At 38.3% G+C, this 16,276-nt stretch overlaps 1 long non-coding RNA gene across 1 annotated transcript; it reads left to right on the top strand.

Annotated features, from left to right (window-relative positions):
* The first annotated feature begins 10,598 nt into the window (after nucleotides 1-10,598).
* Nucleotides 10,599-15,285, top strand: LOC119890538. Its single transcript, XR_005442250.1, has 3 exons — nucleotides 10,599-10,775; nucleotides 12,585-12,745; nucleotides 14,027-15,285. It is a non-coding gene; the product is annotated as an uncharacterized LOC119890538 (long non-coding RNA).
* The last annotated feature ends 991 nt before the right edge of the window (nucleotides 15,286-16,276 follow it).

Raw genomic sequence — 16,276 nt, 5'->3', positions numbered from 1 at the left:
GGAATGATTTATTACATTTTTACATTCTTAAGATTAAGTTTCCTTATTCATTTTTTTTTACATTCACCAGACATGGCTAGTTTTTTGCATCTGAATGTGGTCAGACCGCAGTATTTTCTGTGATTGCTTGTCTGTTAAATACTGCACTCACTGTTCTGGTCATTGTTGCCTGAACTGTACCAGGTGTTTGTACATGTTAGTGTGGATGCTCACCACAATTTCATTTCAGATTTGCAAATGGTGCATCTTTGCTACATATATTTAACTCAATGTTATCTCATCGAACCGACGTGGAAGGTTTTCTACAGAAATTATACTAAATTGTAAATGGAGCTCCAACAGTAGAGTAGATATTCACCCAAACAGGAGCTTGAGTCGGTCAGTCTCGCTGCTCACTACAACATCCTGCTACATATTTGCTGTTTCTTCCCTCATTGTTACCAACTCATACTACATAATAGTAATTTTACCAGTTACTACACAGTAATAAAGTTAACATTATTTTCCCCTAAAGATTTTTAGTTATGCTCAAATACAACAGTAATTGTTTGCCACATCTGGATAAGGAAAAGTTGCATGTATCAAATTTGCTTTTCAAAAGTGATTTTTTTAGACACTAAATCAATACTAAAAACTAAGATATGAGCAAGGTAAATAGTTTTCTGTTGTCAGAGTCCCTCATTCCTCCATTTCCTAGAAATACCAGAATTAATTTGACAAACTCATAGTTTTCAACCATCGGCTATAAGCGAAAGTCTGTGTGGCCACTGGCAGCTGTATCCAATGTGTGTTTTTGTTTTTACACATGGTAAACTGTTGAGTGTGAAAATCTCAGTAGCCCCTGCCTTATTTCACACTTTCAAATCTTGTTTAGAGTAAGGGCCCATTTCTCTGCCCCTAATAACAGCAAGAGTATTCTTCATCTCCACCCACTTATAATGAATTGGATTTAATAGGTGTGATCATAAGGAATTATAGTTTCAAGTTGATTTTCCTTCTCTTTCAGAAAGAGATGATGTGCTTCTGATCATCTGTAAAGCACAATAAAATGCACATGCACTGTTGTTTTATTGTACACACGGCTGTTTTTATTATAAGACAGAGTTTAGTACTTATTTTTCCACCAACACCCCTACCCCCCTCCAATAGTTAACTGACTACCAGGTTTAATGTAAACGCAGTAAACCAACCTTTAGAGTTTCAGTGACATGAGAATGTCACAACACAAGTGTTACATGTTTCCTTTTCCTTGGAACAATGTTTACAGTTCAAAAGCCATAAAACTGACCACAGATGGAAAAGGCATGGTATAGCTGTAATGACTTATCCTTGTGTAGTCACGTCTTGTCACAGATGGACTACATGTTTATTTGAGCTCTGTGCAAGTAGTACTCATACTTTAACACTGGATGGCAGTAGTGTATCTTTGTTCTTTGTCTCTGCAGCCTGAACTTTAGTTCTCATGTCAGGCTTTCATTTATAAATCTTCAAAAAAAACTGTTTTACTGACATAAAACACATCATCGAAGCTGTGACTTTCTTCTGTGGATGTTTTTAATTTGTCACTGTGCATATTATTAATAGCCATGCAACCATAATGAACTTATAGTAACCAAAAGATTGTTATGGATGTCACCCTCTCTGAGTGCTTTGTCGCAAATAACAGCTGTCAGCAGTTATTTTCGACAAAGCACTAAGATTACTGTTTGATTTGAGATAGTGAGTCTCTGCATTTCAAAGATGAGGCACATCTGGGACAGCACCTGGCTGCTCAGCCCAGATAACGGCAGCATCTCAGCCCCCGCATACACCTATCTCTACGACGGGACATTGTGCAAATATGATTTGGACACATCTGTGCTCGAAAAAACTCCCACATCTCTGCTTGGAAAGCTTTGCATAACAATCCCAAAGCACTAGAAAGAAAGGGCGGACAGAGAGAAAGAGAGAGAGAGGGGAGGGATACTAGGGGTAAAATGGGTTGAGGCCCGTGATGCATGGTGTGGGCCAAGAAGCTGCCAGCATCCCAGCCGCTCCATGTCTGGCCTGGCACAGCATTAAGCAGGCTGTTTTGGGGCCTGTCAAAAGCTCATCACGGCAAGGAAGCTGTCTCTGTGGGGATGCTGCGGGGGTGCCAGGGCACGGCAGGGGGGAGAAACCAGAGACCCTGCCCGGCAGCTTGGTCATAATGAGTAGGAAAATTCTTACTCTTGTATCCCCATTAATGTTACAACAACAATGCACTTTTGTCCAACTTTTTTCCCTTCTTCTCATGCATTTTCACACATTTTCTTTGTTCACCCCCCTCATCTTTTAGTGTAATTTTTCATAGTGATAAAAATAACTCTCGTATTAGTTAAAATGATATATCTTGATACATCCTTCCATCCTTTCCCATTATATGACGCACAAGTGGAAAACAGTGTATTCAGTAAGAGATTATAAAACTCTGGATAATGTCAGTTGTGGCAATCAAGCAGAGTACCAGTGTGTTAAGGTATCATTTATTGGCCAGTGTTGTTTGTGACATCAATCTAAAGTTGTCCAGAAACAAGGGTGGATCAAAACAACTTAATATTGTTTTTCATTACTGCTTTCGTGAAATCATGCCTCTTGATTTGAGAACATCCCCAGCTAACAAGCACCAGAAGTGTAAATTCAGCTGTCCTGCCAAGAGTCATGAAACGAAACCTCTAAAATATCAAAAGAGTTTTGATGCCAAATCTCTTTTCTTTGTATTGCAGGTGTGAAACAGATATGTGTGGTTGTTAGAAATCACTTAAAGCTGAAGGACAGTTCGTTTTATTTCCCATTCCGAGCAGAGTCTTACAGCTCTGATGAGTCAGTGTAGTGCAGCTTTATGGATAATTCCTATTTGTTTGTAAAATTATCTTCATAAAGTTTGTATTGGATGGTTAAGTTTGGTCCTGGGTCTTGTGTCTTACAACAATAGTAAAACCATGCAGTAAAAAAAAAGCAGAAATCCTCTCCAGTCCAACAATTATGGGGCCTCTATATGGAGTAGTTGGCTCGTTTATATGCTGTAATGTTGTGACCATTCCAAGCCCCAAGGCCAGGTGTTTTTGATTGCAGTATAGCACGTTGGAGTTCAGACTCTGCAGCATGGCTCTGGCCCCACAGGATGGTTGGATATGAGTATGATAAACCGGAGGAGTGGGAGTGGGAGGCCCAGACTGTTTTCCTTATTTATTTATTAATTAATGTTTTGTTTTCTCTGAGAGAAGCTGTCAGACAGACAGGCAGCTACACCCTCTTATTAGATGACTTCCTTCACTGTGTAAATATATTCCAGCTGAGATGTTAGTTTTCAGTGTGCAAAGTGTTTTGGATAAACTACAGACAAGGCCAATATTGGATTTTATAGCACAAACAGGCTCAAACTCTGTGGAATCACTGTTTCAGGGGCAAAAACACAACTAGACACAGCCATGACTTCCCTTTCACTCTATAAAAAACAATCTGTACATTTCTCTGCATGTTCCAGTTTAGTTTGTTGGTGTGTATAACCACACCTTAGAATTCCCTCCTCTGTGTATGTCCAGTTCCTTCTTGCCCTCTCCTTGTTGTTTGCTGTGAACATGTCAGATGTCACTGCGATAGATGTGTTTCTAACGTGGCAGACTACAACAACCATCAGAGTCCTCCTCTGAGCATTATACAAAAGTTAAAAGGTCCATCTTAACCATTTTAAGATTTAGTGTTAGCTGTGGGTAGAAAACATGATAGCGTCTCCCTCTGGTGGCTGCATTTATACCTGACAGAGGAGTGGTTTAGAGAAAAGCATATCTCATGAAACATTTTAATATTAATAAAAAAACCTGGGTCTTATCTTCATAGGTTGAGCCATTATTCCTACGTTCCTAAAGATTAATAGTTTACTTGCCAAGTTTTGCAGAGCTGTAGGGTATGCAATGCCACTATTAGAACAAAGTCCAGCAGAGCAAAATAACACACATGGTAAATGTGTGACCATTAAACCAAAACAATCAGCTAAAAGAGGCTAAAAAGCTCCATGAAGTTGCAGAGTTGGTTGGACGGTTTTCTGTTGGTGCGTCAATACGGCGTAAATAATATATTTTATAAAGAATAACACACATTATTTTGCTTTATTGTTAAAATAAGAAATATTAATGGATGGTGCTTTAACAAGTGACATATGAAAGTTAAAGTTAAAACCTGGTACTTGATCACGTATGTGCAGTTTGTTGTTGTTGGATGCGATAGAGACTGTTTAGACCAACATAGAAAATAGCCAACAAGATATTTCACTTTTTAAATTGTGTCCTGCATTATAATACACTACTACACAATTGAACATACTGTATCTACAAAATATATTTGAATTTCTACAAATTTCTTTTGACCTTGTGCACAAGATAAAAAGGAGGACATGCACTTTGATGTCAGTGAAACTGCCAGCACACATCCAGAGTAATTACAGTTTAGAGCAAAGGGTGTGATCCATGTGTTTGTGGTCATGAAAAAATTTAATTGTTTTTACATTATAAAAGGTTATCAATAAAATACTGAAATTATGAAACAACTTTACCCATTTTCATTTATTCTGACATAACAATATAACAAAATGTGTGATAGCAGGCAGAGGATTATTCATTTCTACTGAGGGTACAGTGTCATCTACACAGTCACTAAATTCATAAAAGCTGTCTTCCTGTTGCTCTTTCTTCTCTGTCAGCATAAAACAACATTACAAAGAGGGCCATGACCAATGAAGAATGTATCACACTCTGGCAAACATTTACTGGCTGCAGATGGTCCTGGTTGACTTGTGCATACGCCGCTGTCTCAGCCCCTACAGGTGCCACCGCACCCGGTAATAAAAAGCAGAGTGTGGAGGAGTCCGGGATGCAGGAAGAGGCAGAGGAGAGAACAGGGCTGTACTCCTCTGTGACATGTTTTACATGCTGCTTCTTCAGGCAGGTGCTATAGCTATAACATGTGTGCTCTCATTCAAGCTCATTTTAAAGTTTGCTAATGCTTGGGACATGATTTGACATGCCACCATACCACACACATTTTTTAAATTAATTTTTATTCTTTATATATATAGTATATATTAGTTTTAAAATGCTCACACTGATATGCTTTTATAAGTTTATATTAATATTATTATATATATAAATGTCCTAACCTAATATGTCATTGACTTCATGTCTTGTAATCAAACCCAAAGTGATAAAACAGATTAAAAACTGCAACATAGACACACATCAGGATTCAGTCCTTCCACACACATTACACTGGCAGATGGTTTTTGTCCACCATCAGGTCCTGACCAACCTTCAGATTCAGGCCTTTTTGAAAAACACAAATTGATTTTAGTCAGATATTTTGGATGTCACTTCAGGAAATCTTCCTACCGTTACTGATCAGTGATGAAGAAATTTGCTGGCAGTGAATAACTGAAGCAGGTAGTGGGTAGTGGTGGTGGGATACAAATACTAAATGTGCAAAAAAGTGTTGCATTCATGTACACTCACTGCCCACTTTATTAGGTACACTTGTACAAGCTAATGTGATTCAGTACCACAGCTCTGCTGCTGTCAGAAAGATGATGATGACTGAGTGGTGTTGTACTGTAAAGTGTTTGTAAATAGCAGTGTCAGTGACAACTGAACATTTAAAAGTTGTATTCAAAATTCATAGCAGAGCTGTTGTAATGGATTGCTGCAGGCGTACCTAATAAAATGGCCACTGAGTGTATTTGTACTGAGTGCATTTTTTTAGCATACTATGTGATCTTTAATGGCTGATGTTTTAGATTAGTGCTCACAGCAAAGCTGCTGGAGTGTTTTAAGTTTAAACTGACAAAACTATCCAGGTCTGGCACATGTGACGTCACTACCTTAACTTGTGAAAAGTAGGTCAGTCAGTAAGTCACCTACTCTGGAGATCTGCAGTTCCAGGGTTCAAATACCCAGGTTACCATGTCAGACTTGCTGACAATGGGGTTGTTCAGATCATAGTGAGTCTAATGTCTCTATTTTATTTGGATCCTGTGGCACTTTCTTCTTATTTTTCTCTGCTTAAAAGAGTTTGTGCAGCTTAAACTTTAAACCATGGAAACACAAAATGTCGCAGGTAGGTTGAACATCCAGTAGTCAGGTACATATTATGAGTCTCTGATCTCAAGGTGATGCTGTAAAAATCAAGTGTGCTTTTCCCCAATTATCTCAAAGTCCAAATTCTTTCATCACTTTAATCCCTTATGTCATCTGCATCTGTTCTTCTCCTCTGAAAATGTCAAATAGCGTTCACAACTTGCTTGGATCCCGATCATTCCCGCTCGTGGCTATATTTCAGTCTGTTATTGATGCGTCAGTATCATGGTCACTTTCAAGTCCTTTGTTTTTAATGAGCAAACTTCTCCCAACAGGTGCTCTGCTGTGCCAGTGCACTTTGTCTGTGTTTTTGAACATGTAGTTCTAGAGGTGATGACTGTCAGGACTGACACATGCTGGAAAGAGGCGGTGAATGAAACATGACTCAGCTGTGTAATCACCTCTGTAATTTTGATGTCACTGCTTCAAAGTCCTATTTCATGTGGTTTTTTCATTATTTTGTTCATACCTTATACCTCACACACTGAGCTGGTCATAAAACTGTCCTGGGAGTCATTTCTCCAAACTGGGGATTTAAGTCTCTGAGTATTGTGAAAGATGTTTATCGTGATTTATGTTGCTTGAAGACAGAATATAATCTTTTCCTAAATCTTTTAATATAATTAAATTCTAATAAAAACATATTAATATAATAAAGATAAGTCCAATGATTTTCTGTGTGACATTACTTTAAAGGCCCTATATGCCAACGCAGTGTTTTCACTTAATGCTGATCAGACCTCTGCTCAGGTTAAAGGTGGGCGGAGCTATGACAGCAATTACGAGATGTTACTGGACTCCATCTTTTTATAGGGATAATAAAGGTGTAATTTGTCCCTCCATATGTGCAACAAAGCAAACAGAAGAGTCAGTGACAGTATTTGGAATTTTCTCCCTAGGGGGATTGTCCTACTTATGACGAGAGGAAAGGAGGAAGTCAGATGACGCTGTTAAAGAGTGACACAGTCCATGTAGGGAGGAGGTTGGGTTTGATGATTGGGTCAACAAAACATTTGACATTTGAGTTGACTGTTCGTTTTCTGCAAGAAAAAGCATGACCACGATAGTCCCATAACCGTAACCACCTGTTTATTATTGTCATCATGACAAGTATAAATGTTTCCCTAATCTTAACCACTTGTTTATTTTAACCCAAACCATGATCTTTCCCTAAACCTAACCAAGTTGTTTTTGTGACTAAACCTAACCAAGCCTTTACCATTGCATTGTAGCACAAGGTGCATTTTAATCCACCTATTAATATGCACATTTTAATTTGTTCATAAAAAAACCTGAGAGGAAATGCAGAAAATGTGTATTTTTGGCTGAGGAGGAAAAGTTTGTCTATCAATAAAAGAAAAATGCAAGAAAGTGCATTAGAAACAGGGAATTAATCATGATGTACATAAAGCATGTGACTTAAACATCCACTGAATCTTTTGCAAAAAATAATGGCAGCCTGTAACACCTGGTATCACCCCTTGTTTTTAACCAGAAACAGAAGTCTTGCTCAATTCTCGCTCTGAAATATCATGAGTGACGAGTTATTGCAGGACGACGCCGGTGGAAATGTGAGTCAGATTTGGAGAGAGGAGTTTGTTGTGTTGGTATAATGTTAGGATAAAAAGTCTTGCTAGCAGCACTGCACGGATTTCAAAACATTTTGTACCTACTAGTCATTTTGACCCCAAAATATGGGAAAATAGGTTTAAAAATACCGAAATTATTCTTTAATATAAAACTTAAGGTTAATGCAGGTTTGATATTTTTTATTGTGCTTTATTAAGTAAAATATTAACTAAAAAGATTAACAATATACACTCAAATAAATCTAGAAAACTTTGTCCAGAAGGCACCCATCGTGAGGATTGTGTACTGAAGGAAACCTCAGACCCCCCTATCTAATCCCAGTGGCTATCCTGTTTCCCTTTGGCCTGCTCAACAGCCTCATATAATACCTCATAGTGGTTTTGAAAAGGCAATCATAACTGTAACTATGTTGCCCAAGTAGGATATACAGTAGGACAGGCACTCTAAACACTTATTTTACATCAGACTTGCATGTCAGGTGTGGCTGATATGTGCTTGGAACATCTCTATATACAAGTAGTCTAACAAAGCTGCACTCAGCAGCCTGATCTGCACAGTCTCAGTTCACTGGCACACCTACATACTAACCCAAACTCCTTCAACAAAGTATTATACTTACTCCCTGTTTTGGTGTCAGTGAGGTTTTGAAGAAAATGTTCCTTAAAGTCTAAATGATGAAGAGTGATTTTGTTTTCAAATTTGATTCTGTGTTTTGACAGGTAAAATGGCATTAAAGATTACAGTGCATGGTATTATAAATTATGCAGAGCCCACTATGTTATTTACATATTATACTTCATTCAGTAACTCACTAATCTTTTCTTAATAGATGTTTCTCAGAGCACTTCGACTTGTCAAACGTAGGTTAATAACATTAATGATGGCTGCGTTCCATTTAGCTGCTCCAGTGCCAGGACCCCGCTATTGTGCATGTTGGCTCACTTGCATTGCTTTCTGGGGCACCTAAATGGAACCCAGCCATCATTAATGTTATTAGTTACACCTGACAAGCAGATTGTCTGCTGTGAGAAAGATCTATATTAGTGGCTGTGATCATTTCCAGTTTGAGTTGCATGCTCACTGTTGGTGTCAGGAAGAATTCACTTCATAATGAACCTGGGTTATGTATTTCCATGAAGTCGACTCCCTTATGATCAAAACTGGAGAAATGAATTAGTTGTTCTATAGCTGACAGCAGTCCAAAGAAAATGAAAAACGGAAAACAATAGTTTGTTATAACTTGTGTTTTATTTCTATAGCTCTGTTCAACTGTTCTATTGGTTATGATAACATTGTTCTCACTTAAAGTAATCAGTGTTTTAATATTACCCACGGATCTTATGACTTTTTGTGAAGGAACCCCCAGAGAATGATACTGTTCCCCTCAGCTCTATTATGCTTTGTAGCTTGTTTCAGCTTGTTGTCACACAGTTAGCGACTGGTTGATAAAAACTGTGGCGCATTTAGCTGCTAAAAGTCAGAGTCATTTCCCATACATAGATAGATTTACAGACCAGACATATTCACACAAACTAACATATGATGTAAAAAATATATTTACAATGTATATTTACAAAATATATATGTATACTTAGATGTATACACAAGTGCAACTGTGCGCATATTCAGGATGCATCACTTGCAACAGGCAGTCGGATAATCAGACAGGTTGTAAACAAGCCAGCATTTTTGTCAAATTAGCTACCACTTTACTTAGTAAATCCTAAAGTGAGCTCTCCCATATTGTCGCTAATAATCCCTCATTGCCCAGGGAAGCTGTCAGTCTGCACAACTGTGGCTAGTAGGGGGGTCAAAGTTGAACCAGAAAGTTGGTCTGTAAGTGCCTTTGTTTTCTCTTTCAAATGTATTTTACTCACCACATGTAACATTTCAAGATCTTAACAATTTTGTGTGTACACTGTTACACAGTACTGACAGAACTGATGGCCAGAGCTACGGAAATAAAACCCAAGTTGTAATAAACTGTAGTGTTCCTTTAAGAAATGGTGTCACATAGAGAAAGGGAGATGCTTTGGAGAGACATCATTCATTCTGACTCACTCTCAGTGATGCCAGTCAGTACATGGGGCACCATAATTGCATAAAGACAACAATAATCCACTTTATAATTGCTCTACTTTCTGCTGAGAAGTGCTAGGTATTTATTGGTTCCAGAAACACTGGCACAGGGCAATGCTGGTTCTCAGAAAAATTAGTTATTAAAGTTACATTCCATTTACTGACAGCAGGCAGATATGCTAAACACCCTGGGAGAGTTGGATGCTTTTTTGTTCATTTGCTTAAAGAGACTGTATACGTCAGAGAAGTTATGGCAAAGCTCCATGTTCTGTGGTCTCAACCCTCTGGAGGTTGGCCATTCGTCCAACCCAGCACTGGTACTACAAGACCATCACACTAAACAGAAAACAAATGGCAATGAAGGACCTGGCAAAAGGAGAGAAGCAGCTGTGACTGTGTCTGTGGCCCAAAGTCATTTGAGACTATTCTTTAATCCTGACACCTGCAAGCCATTTCATCGTGATTTACAGTGGGGAAAATGCAGGCTGGGGGCAGGGAGGCCACCAGAGGGACTGTTTTCACAACAAATGATGAAGAACACACTGTTGTTTCTTGCAGGCCAGGCATTTGTAGTTTGTTGTTCACAAACATATGGATAGCTTAATCTGACAATGAAGGCACTGACAGAAAATAAGCTTCTCAAGAGACTGTATGAATGCTTTTTGTATTTATGTATGTACTTACTGTCTCATGTTTGAGAGAGGAAAGAGACGTGGGAGTGGAGGAGAGTGAGACTGAATGTGTGTGTGTGTGTGTGTGTGTGTGTGTGTGTGTGTGTGTGTGAGAGAGAGAGAGAGAGAGAGAGAGAGAAAAAGACCAATTGAAGATAAATAGGCTGGAGGTTTTGGGACAGGATATGGAGTTCACATGAATGATCATTAGCAGGATCTCTGCAGACCAGAGCAGCACTGTTTAGTGGCTGAAAGTCGCCCAGCTGCTCACCCGTGATGTCTTGATATTACGGTATTGTTTACATCCGTTCACTTTCTCATGTCATTACTTGTGTGTGAGTTTGCCACATGCTGAATTACTTTAGGTTTGGACTGAATGTGTTGCATTGTGTAATGTAGCAGCAGTAATTATCTGCGACAAACACTGTTCACATGTGGTGCAAGGATTTAGCTGAGTTGTCCTATCTAAACACATTTTGGAGTTTGTGTCTGCACATTGCAAACAAAGTTATTCCCAAAGACTGCAAGGACTTTTAATTGAAGACATTCCAGGTTGTGAAATTAATTAGTTTGTGAATGCTGCCATCAACATACACCATTAATGGTAATCATTGCCTCATTCATTGAAGTAATAAAGTAAGTTTAAATACTTGATGTTATTAATCTAATTTTGTTACTTTTCCTGCCCGGACATGGGGATGATGTTCATCTTTTGCTCAGTGTATTCTTTAAAGTGCATTTATTTTATACAAATCCCAGGTTTCAGCCTGTCTGCCAATTAAAGCTGATGTCAACATAAAGGCAAACAAAAACACACTAAGCTTTCCTTTCTCAGCAGAGTGCCATTTAATAGTAATCCCCAACCGTTATATTGACTCCTTTAAGTCTACACAGAAAAACACATCATGTGCAGAATCCTTTCTTTGCCCCTCAGCTCACTCGAGCCAGGGAGGTGTGGAGGAAAAATGAGCTGAAAGTGAGATCCTCATGTTCCAGTGGCATCACCACCTGTGGAGTTTGCACTGCTCATTGTGTGTCCCACATCTTGCCAGCTCCTTCAAACTTTTCAGCTCCAAAAACACACCATTTTATAAGTTCTAAAAATATCACACTCACACACAATGCCCAAGACTTATCATAATAATAATCTTGCCTAATTCATCAAAACCTTCTGAGAAGTCTTTCTTTTCAATGCAGTGAGGACCACAAATGAAATTTTGTTTTCCTCCATTTGTATGACAGAACAAATCTAAGATCTAAGATTATTTGCTTCTCTAGATTTTTCTTGCTTCCAACCATCTTGTGGGGAGCTCAGTGAAAAAAGACGGTAATTATTTGCCTTAAGCTGCTGTTTCTTCTCTATGTTAATTGATCTTTAAGTTAGGCCAGTAGCAGCCTCCAGCTCATAACAGAAGATAGATCCATCTGTGTCATAAATGTCGAGTAGTAGAATATTACTGTATGCAGATGATGTGCTTTTGTACCTACCTCTTGCAGCATGTGTACTGCATTAAACCAACAGATTTAATATTGAAACATAAATGTCAAGTAAATCCTCTTAGATAAGCTCTAAAATACTATAGCTGTAATATTCGCTACACCTAATTGAACAATTTACTTTTGTGCCTCCAAACCTAACACATCTGAGATATCACAAGATAACTTTTATGGTCCTGCAGTACCTTACCTTATCCAAATAATACACAGTATTGTTATTACACAATAATACCACAAATGTATCATTCCAGTTATTGCCAAAAAGATTTACATTCCGCCACATAATGTATGTACTTGTATGCTTTGAGGTCATTATTATATCAGACAGACCATGAAATAAGGTCTGTAAAAGGTAGTTAGCGTTTTCAGTCTAAACAGTATATCTATAAACTGTACAATTCTTTACTGCAAGATGGCTTCCCATCCTACAAAGGGTTTTACTGTGTATTTGTATGACAAGTGATAGTACATCTTTATTTCATTATGTTTGTTGTGTTTGTCACAGAGAAATAATTAATGACATCGTGTTTAGCAGTTGATCCAGTTAGTGTTGTGTTAAAGCTGATGCTGCCAGTTATTAATTAGTTGACTTTATATGCTGTAGGTCCAAAATGACACCGATATCCTCCACAAACTCAACTTCTGGACATGGACTGGTCATGTCATCGAAACTGTATAATGTCTATTACCCAACATGGAGTTTCTTAAAGATGCACCAACACAGAGTAGCCTTGTCTGTTTCCTACTCTGACATCTGGATTACAGGTGAGAAGCCAACCTGTCATATACCCCATCTCCCCATAAAAAATCTTCTATCAGCCTTTGTCCTCTAGATTGGCCCTTTTCCCTCCTTTATAACCACACAAATCCTTAAAATCTGTTTACTGTATTGTAAAATAAATTAAATTAAATTATTTTGCAAAGGTTTTGCATTAACTACATATCAATCAAAGTATCTCACATTTTTAAATAATAAATGCTCTGAGGCACTGAGGACCGGTAATAGTTATGAGTGTATACTTTACTCTACAGACTTACACTACCTCCACCGTAATAATGAGAGAAACGCTTTTCAACGCAACACTGGCGCTCAGATGGCAAACAGTCAACATGCCCTACAGATCATTTGTTTTCACCACTCTTGTCTTTCCATGCTGTAATGTAGTGTTGCGTAAATCAAGTGGGCTGGTATCAATCAGCCCCGAAAATGGTTCCCTAATACAAAACACGTTCAGGACATCAGATATCTATCTTGTGACCTGGAGATCTTTATCTTGCAAATTACAAATGCGCCTGATGGCAGTTGAGGTTATTTAATATCCATCGACTGACAAATAAATCAACCAGAAACAATTGCAAAGGGCCACAAAAGACATTGGAATCGCCACAAAAATAATAAATTGCAAAAGTACGACAGAGCACCACAAATGTAACATGACTTATTTAGCTTACATAACTTCATTTTTTGTCTTTCTGACAGTTTGTGATTATAAATCGGTTGTAATATAACAGATGTATTCTGCTGCAAACCTTAGATGAATCTTTGTTGTTCCTTGGCTTAGAATCATATGATAAGTAACAACTGCATGAGCGAAATTTGTTGCAAAACTGTTTTTGGCATTTAGCAACAAGTGTTGTTCCATATTTTAATATACTTCATTGGTACATAATATTTTAGTTGCTTTTGTTTGTTTTGTAAGCAAAACACTTTATTGTGCAGATAAACCGCATAAAAAACAACAATGACCAAATATGACCATATCTGATAAATAAATTGAACACCTCTTGTTCTAAACTCTATTTTGCTCTTAATTATGTACTTAATATTTTAACCAGTTAAAAGGTTGAAATTCACCTTAAAGCACCACTGAACTTACCTCAGGCTCTGCTTGGTTTATTGCTTTTCTTCAAACACTTCTTTTCTTCACTCTTGTTTCTCTCCTCTGTGCTCCATTCCCAGAGATGACACTGTCATATTTTGAAACATCTCTCTCTTGGTTGGCACTGCTGTGCTTCCCTCTGTCTCTCTGTTTCTCTTTTGTTAAGGACCACACAGAGGGATGACATGTTGGAGGCACATCCAGGCTGGGTGGCCCGGCTGCAGGAAAGATGTGGGTGACAGGATCAGCCTTCAACAGACTATGGAAGTAATGCGTGTAGACAGTGTAAAACCAGTCTTTTGGAGACCTGTAGAAAGAGCAACGCTGGCAATTCTGAATAAAAAAAGAAGAAGAAAAAGTTCTTTGGGAGCCTTGTTTTAGCTGCAGCCTCATGCACTGGACTCTCATGCACTACTAATGTGTTTAAAAATCCTAAGCAAAAGAAGTAAAGAATCTAACTTTCCATTCCCACTAGTTTATTAAAAGAATCTTTCAGTGAAATGCAGCTTGTACAGATTTCAGAGATAAAAAAAACATAAAGGAAATTTAATTATGGCTTTTCTTTGAAATTACTTTCAATTACTTGAGCCTTGATAAAGATATTACCCCACTAGTATTGTTAAACACTCAACAGCTGTTGAAAGAATGAAGCATTACGTTTTCAGGAAGGTACATCATTTATAAATGTACCTTTCCAGCATCCATAACTTCTATGTCCTATGTCTATGACTTTTTAAACAAAGTTTAAAAAAAGTTGCTAAATGAATATCGAGACAAACTGTGGAAGATAAAACATTTCAGAAAGTTCATGTGTAGCTTTCTTAAAAATAATCTATTCGCATTTGTATCCAATATATTTGCATTTAAAAGGTTCATATACCTGTGACATGTAGCTATAAAGCATTTTCTGACTCACTGGTAGGCTCATCAACATTGAACCACTTCTGTGTAGTTCAAGGAGGCCTGAGAACTCCTCGACCCGAGGTGTTTCCTACCAGTCATTAAAACACTTTGGTTCCTGCAGAAAATGGAGAAGATTACCCCCCGTCCCCCTTTCCTGATAATCACCTTGTAGCATTTAGCACATACTTAACAAAACAAATGGCCTCTGTGTGAGAGCAAGAGAGAGAGAGAGACAGAAATCCACTGATGCTGGACTTTGTCAAGCCTGAGAGGCTGCAGAAAAAATAGATCAGAAGTGTCATCACTAACAGGCCCCTGGATCCCAGCGGACCAACAGCTTCTACATTCTTGTTGGAATGAGGAATGGTGCAACCGCTGATTGTTTATTTTGTTTCTCTATCTTGTCTTAGCAACCTCTTTTTAATGAGAATGTGCAGTTGTGCATTAAGCGCTGGTCTCCCTCCTTTTCTTGTTAGCTGCTTTTGTGGCTATGAGAGAAAGATAAACAGAAAAGACTCTTTGGTTTTTGTATCAGCACAGCAAATGTGGGGAGCTGGGAATCTCATACATTAAAAAACTAAACCTAAGACACCTCATGAAAAATCACTTATCTCTTTATTCAGTCCAAAAGTCTCAACTTTGCACATTAATGTGAAAATGTTTTTTCTCTACAACTACAGACATAACGTGATTCATGAATATCCCAAGTGTAAACAAATCAACGTGAAACTTCTACACCCACATGCCTCGTATCTAACATATATTATGAACAGACAAAACATTTACAGATTATAATAACATGTCAGATGAGGTGGATGGGAATGTAAGGGTGGATAGTCTTGTGAATCGAAAAAAGAGGTGCAATTAATGAACACCAGACTTAATAACGGATAACTGCTTTAGCACTTCAACAAAACTCAGCGAGAAGTCTCTACATTAGTGTCTCAAATAATCCTCTGAGCAAGGAACAGCCTATTAAACATATTATGGTGTATGTGGTTTGATATGTCAAAGTAGAATAAAGCATGTTAACTCACTCTATAGGAGGGGGAGGAGAAATAAAGAAACATTCAAACAAATCTGCTGTCACTAGACAGATAAAGACACAATTAGCTGTGTGTGTGTGTGTGTGTGTGTGTGTGTGTGTGTGTGTGTGTGTGTGTGTGTGTGTGTGTGTGTGTGTGTGAGAGAGATCCGGGCACCAGTAGGCGGTCAGGTGGTTCTCTGTGCTCTCCAGTCAAGCATCCAACCACCCCAATGCCATTGTGCAATGTAGAAGCTGCATGACTGATGCGACAAAAGAGGAGAAATTGATCTTCCAAGACAAGCTCTGCTCTCAGCACACTGTGTTGTGTGGTAAGGGAAATGAGCTGATCCTCTCGAGCAGACCGCAACTAAGCTTTGGCTTTTTTTTCCCCAATCGTAGTAGCACTTAATCCACAGCTCCAGGAGGAGGGAAAACTGGGGAACAAAATAAATTTGTGTAACAGGCCTTGTAAGATCCAAGTAGAAC

Source organism: Micropterus salmoides, unplaced genomic scaffold, assembly GCF_014851395.1.
Source record: "Micropterus salmoides isolate LMB-PRFRI ecotype aquatic unplaced genomic scaffold, ASM1485139v1 Ms_hic_scaffold_6, whole genome shotgun sequence".
In the NCBI taxonomy this organism is placed as follows: domain Eukaryota; kingdom Metazoa; phylum Chordata; class Actinopteri; order Centrarchiformes; family Centrarchidae; genus Micropterus; species Micropterus salmoides.
The sequence above is the reverse complement of the archived record's forward strand: the minus strand, read 5'-3'. Positions and strand labels throughout refer to the sequence as shown.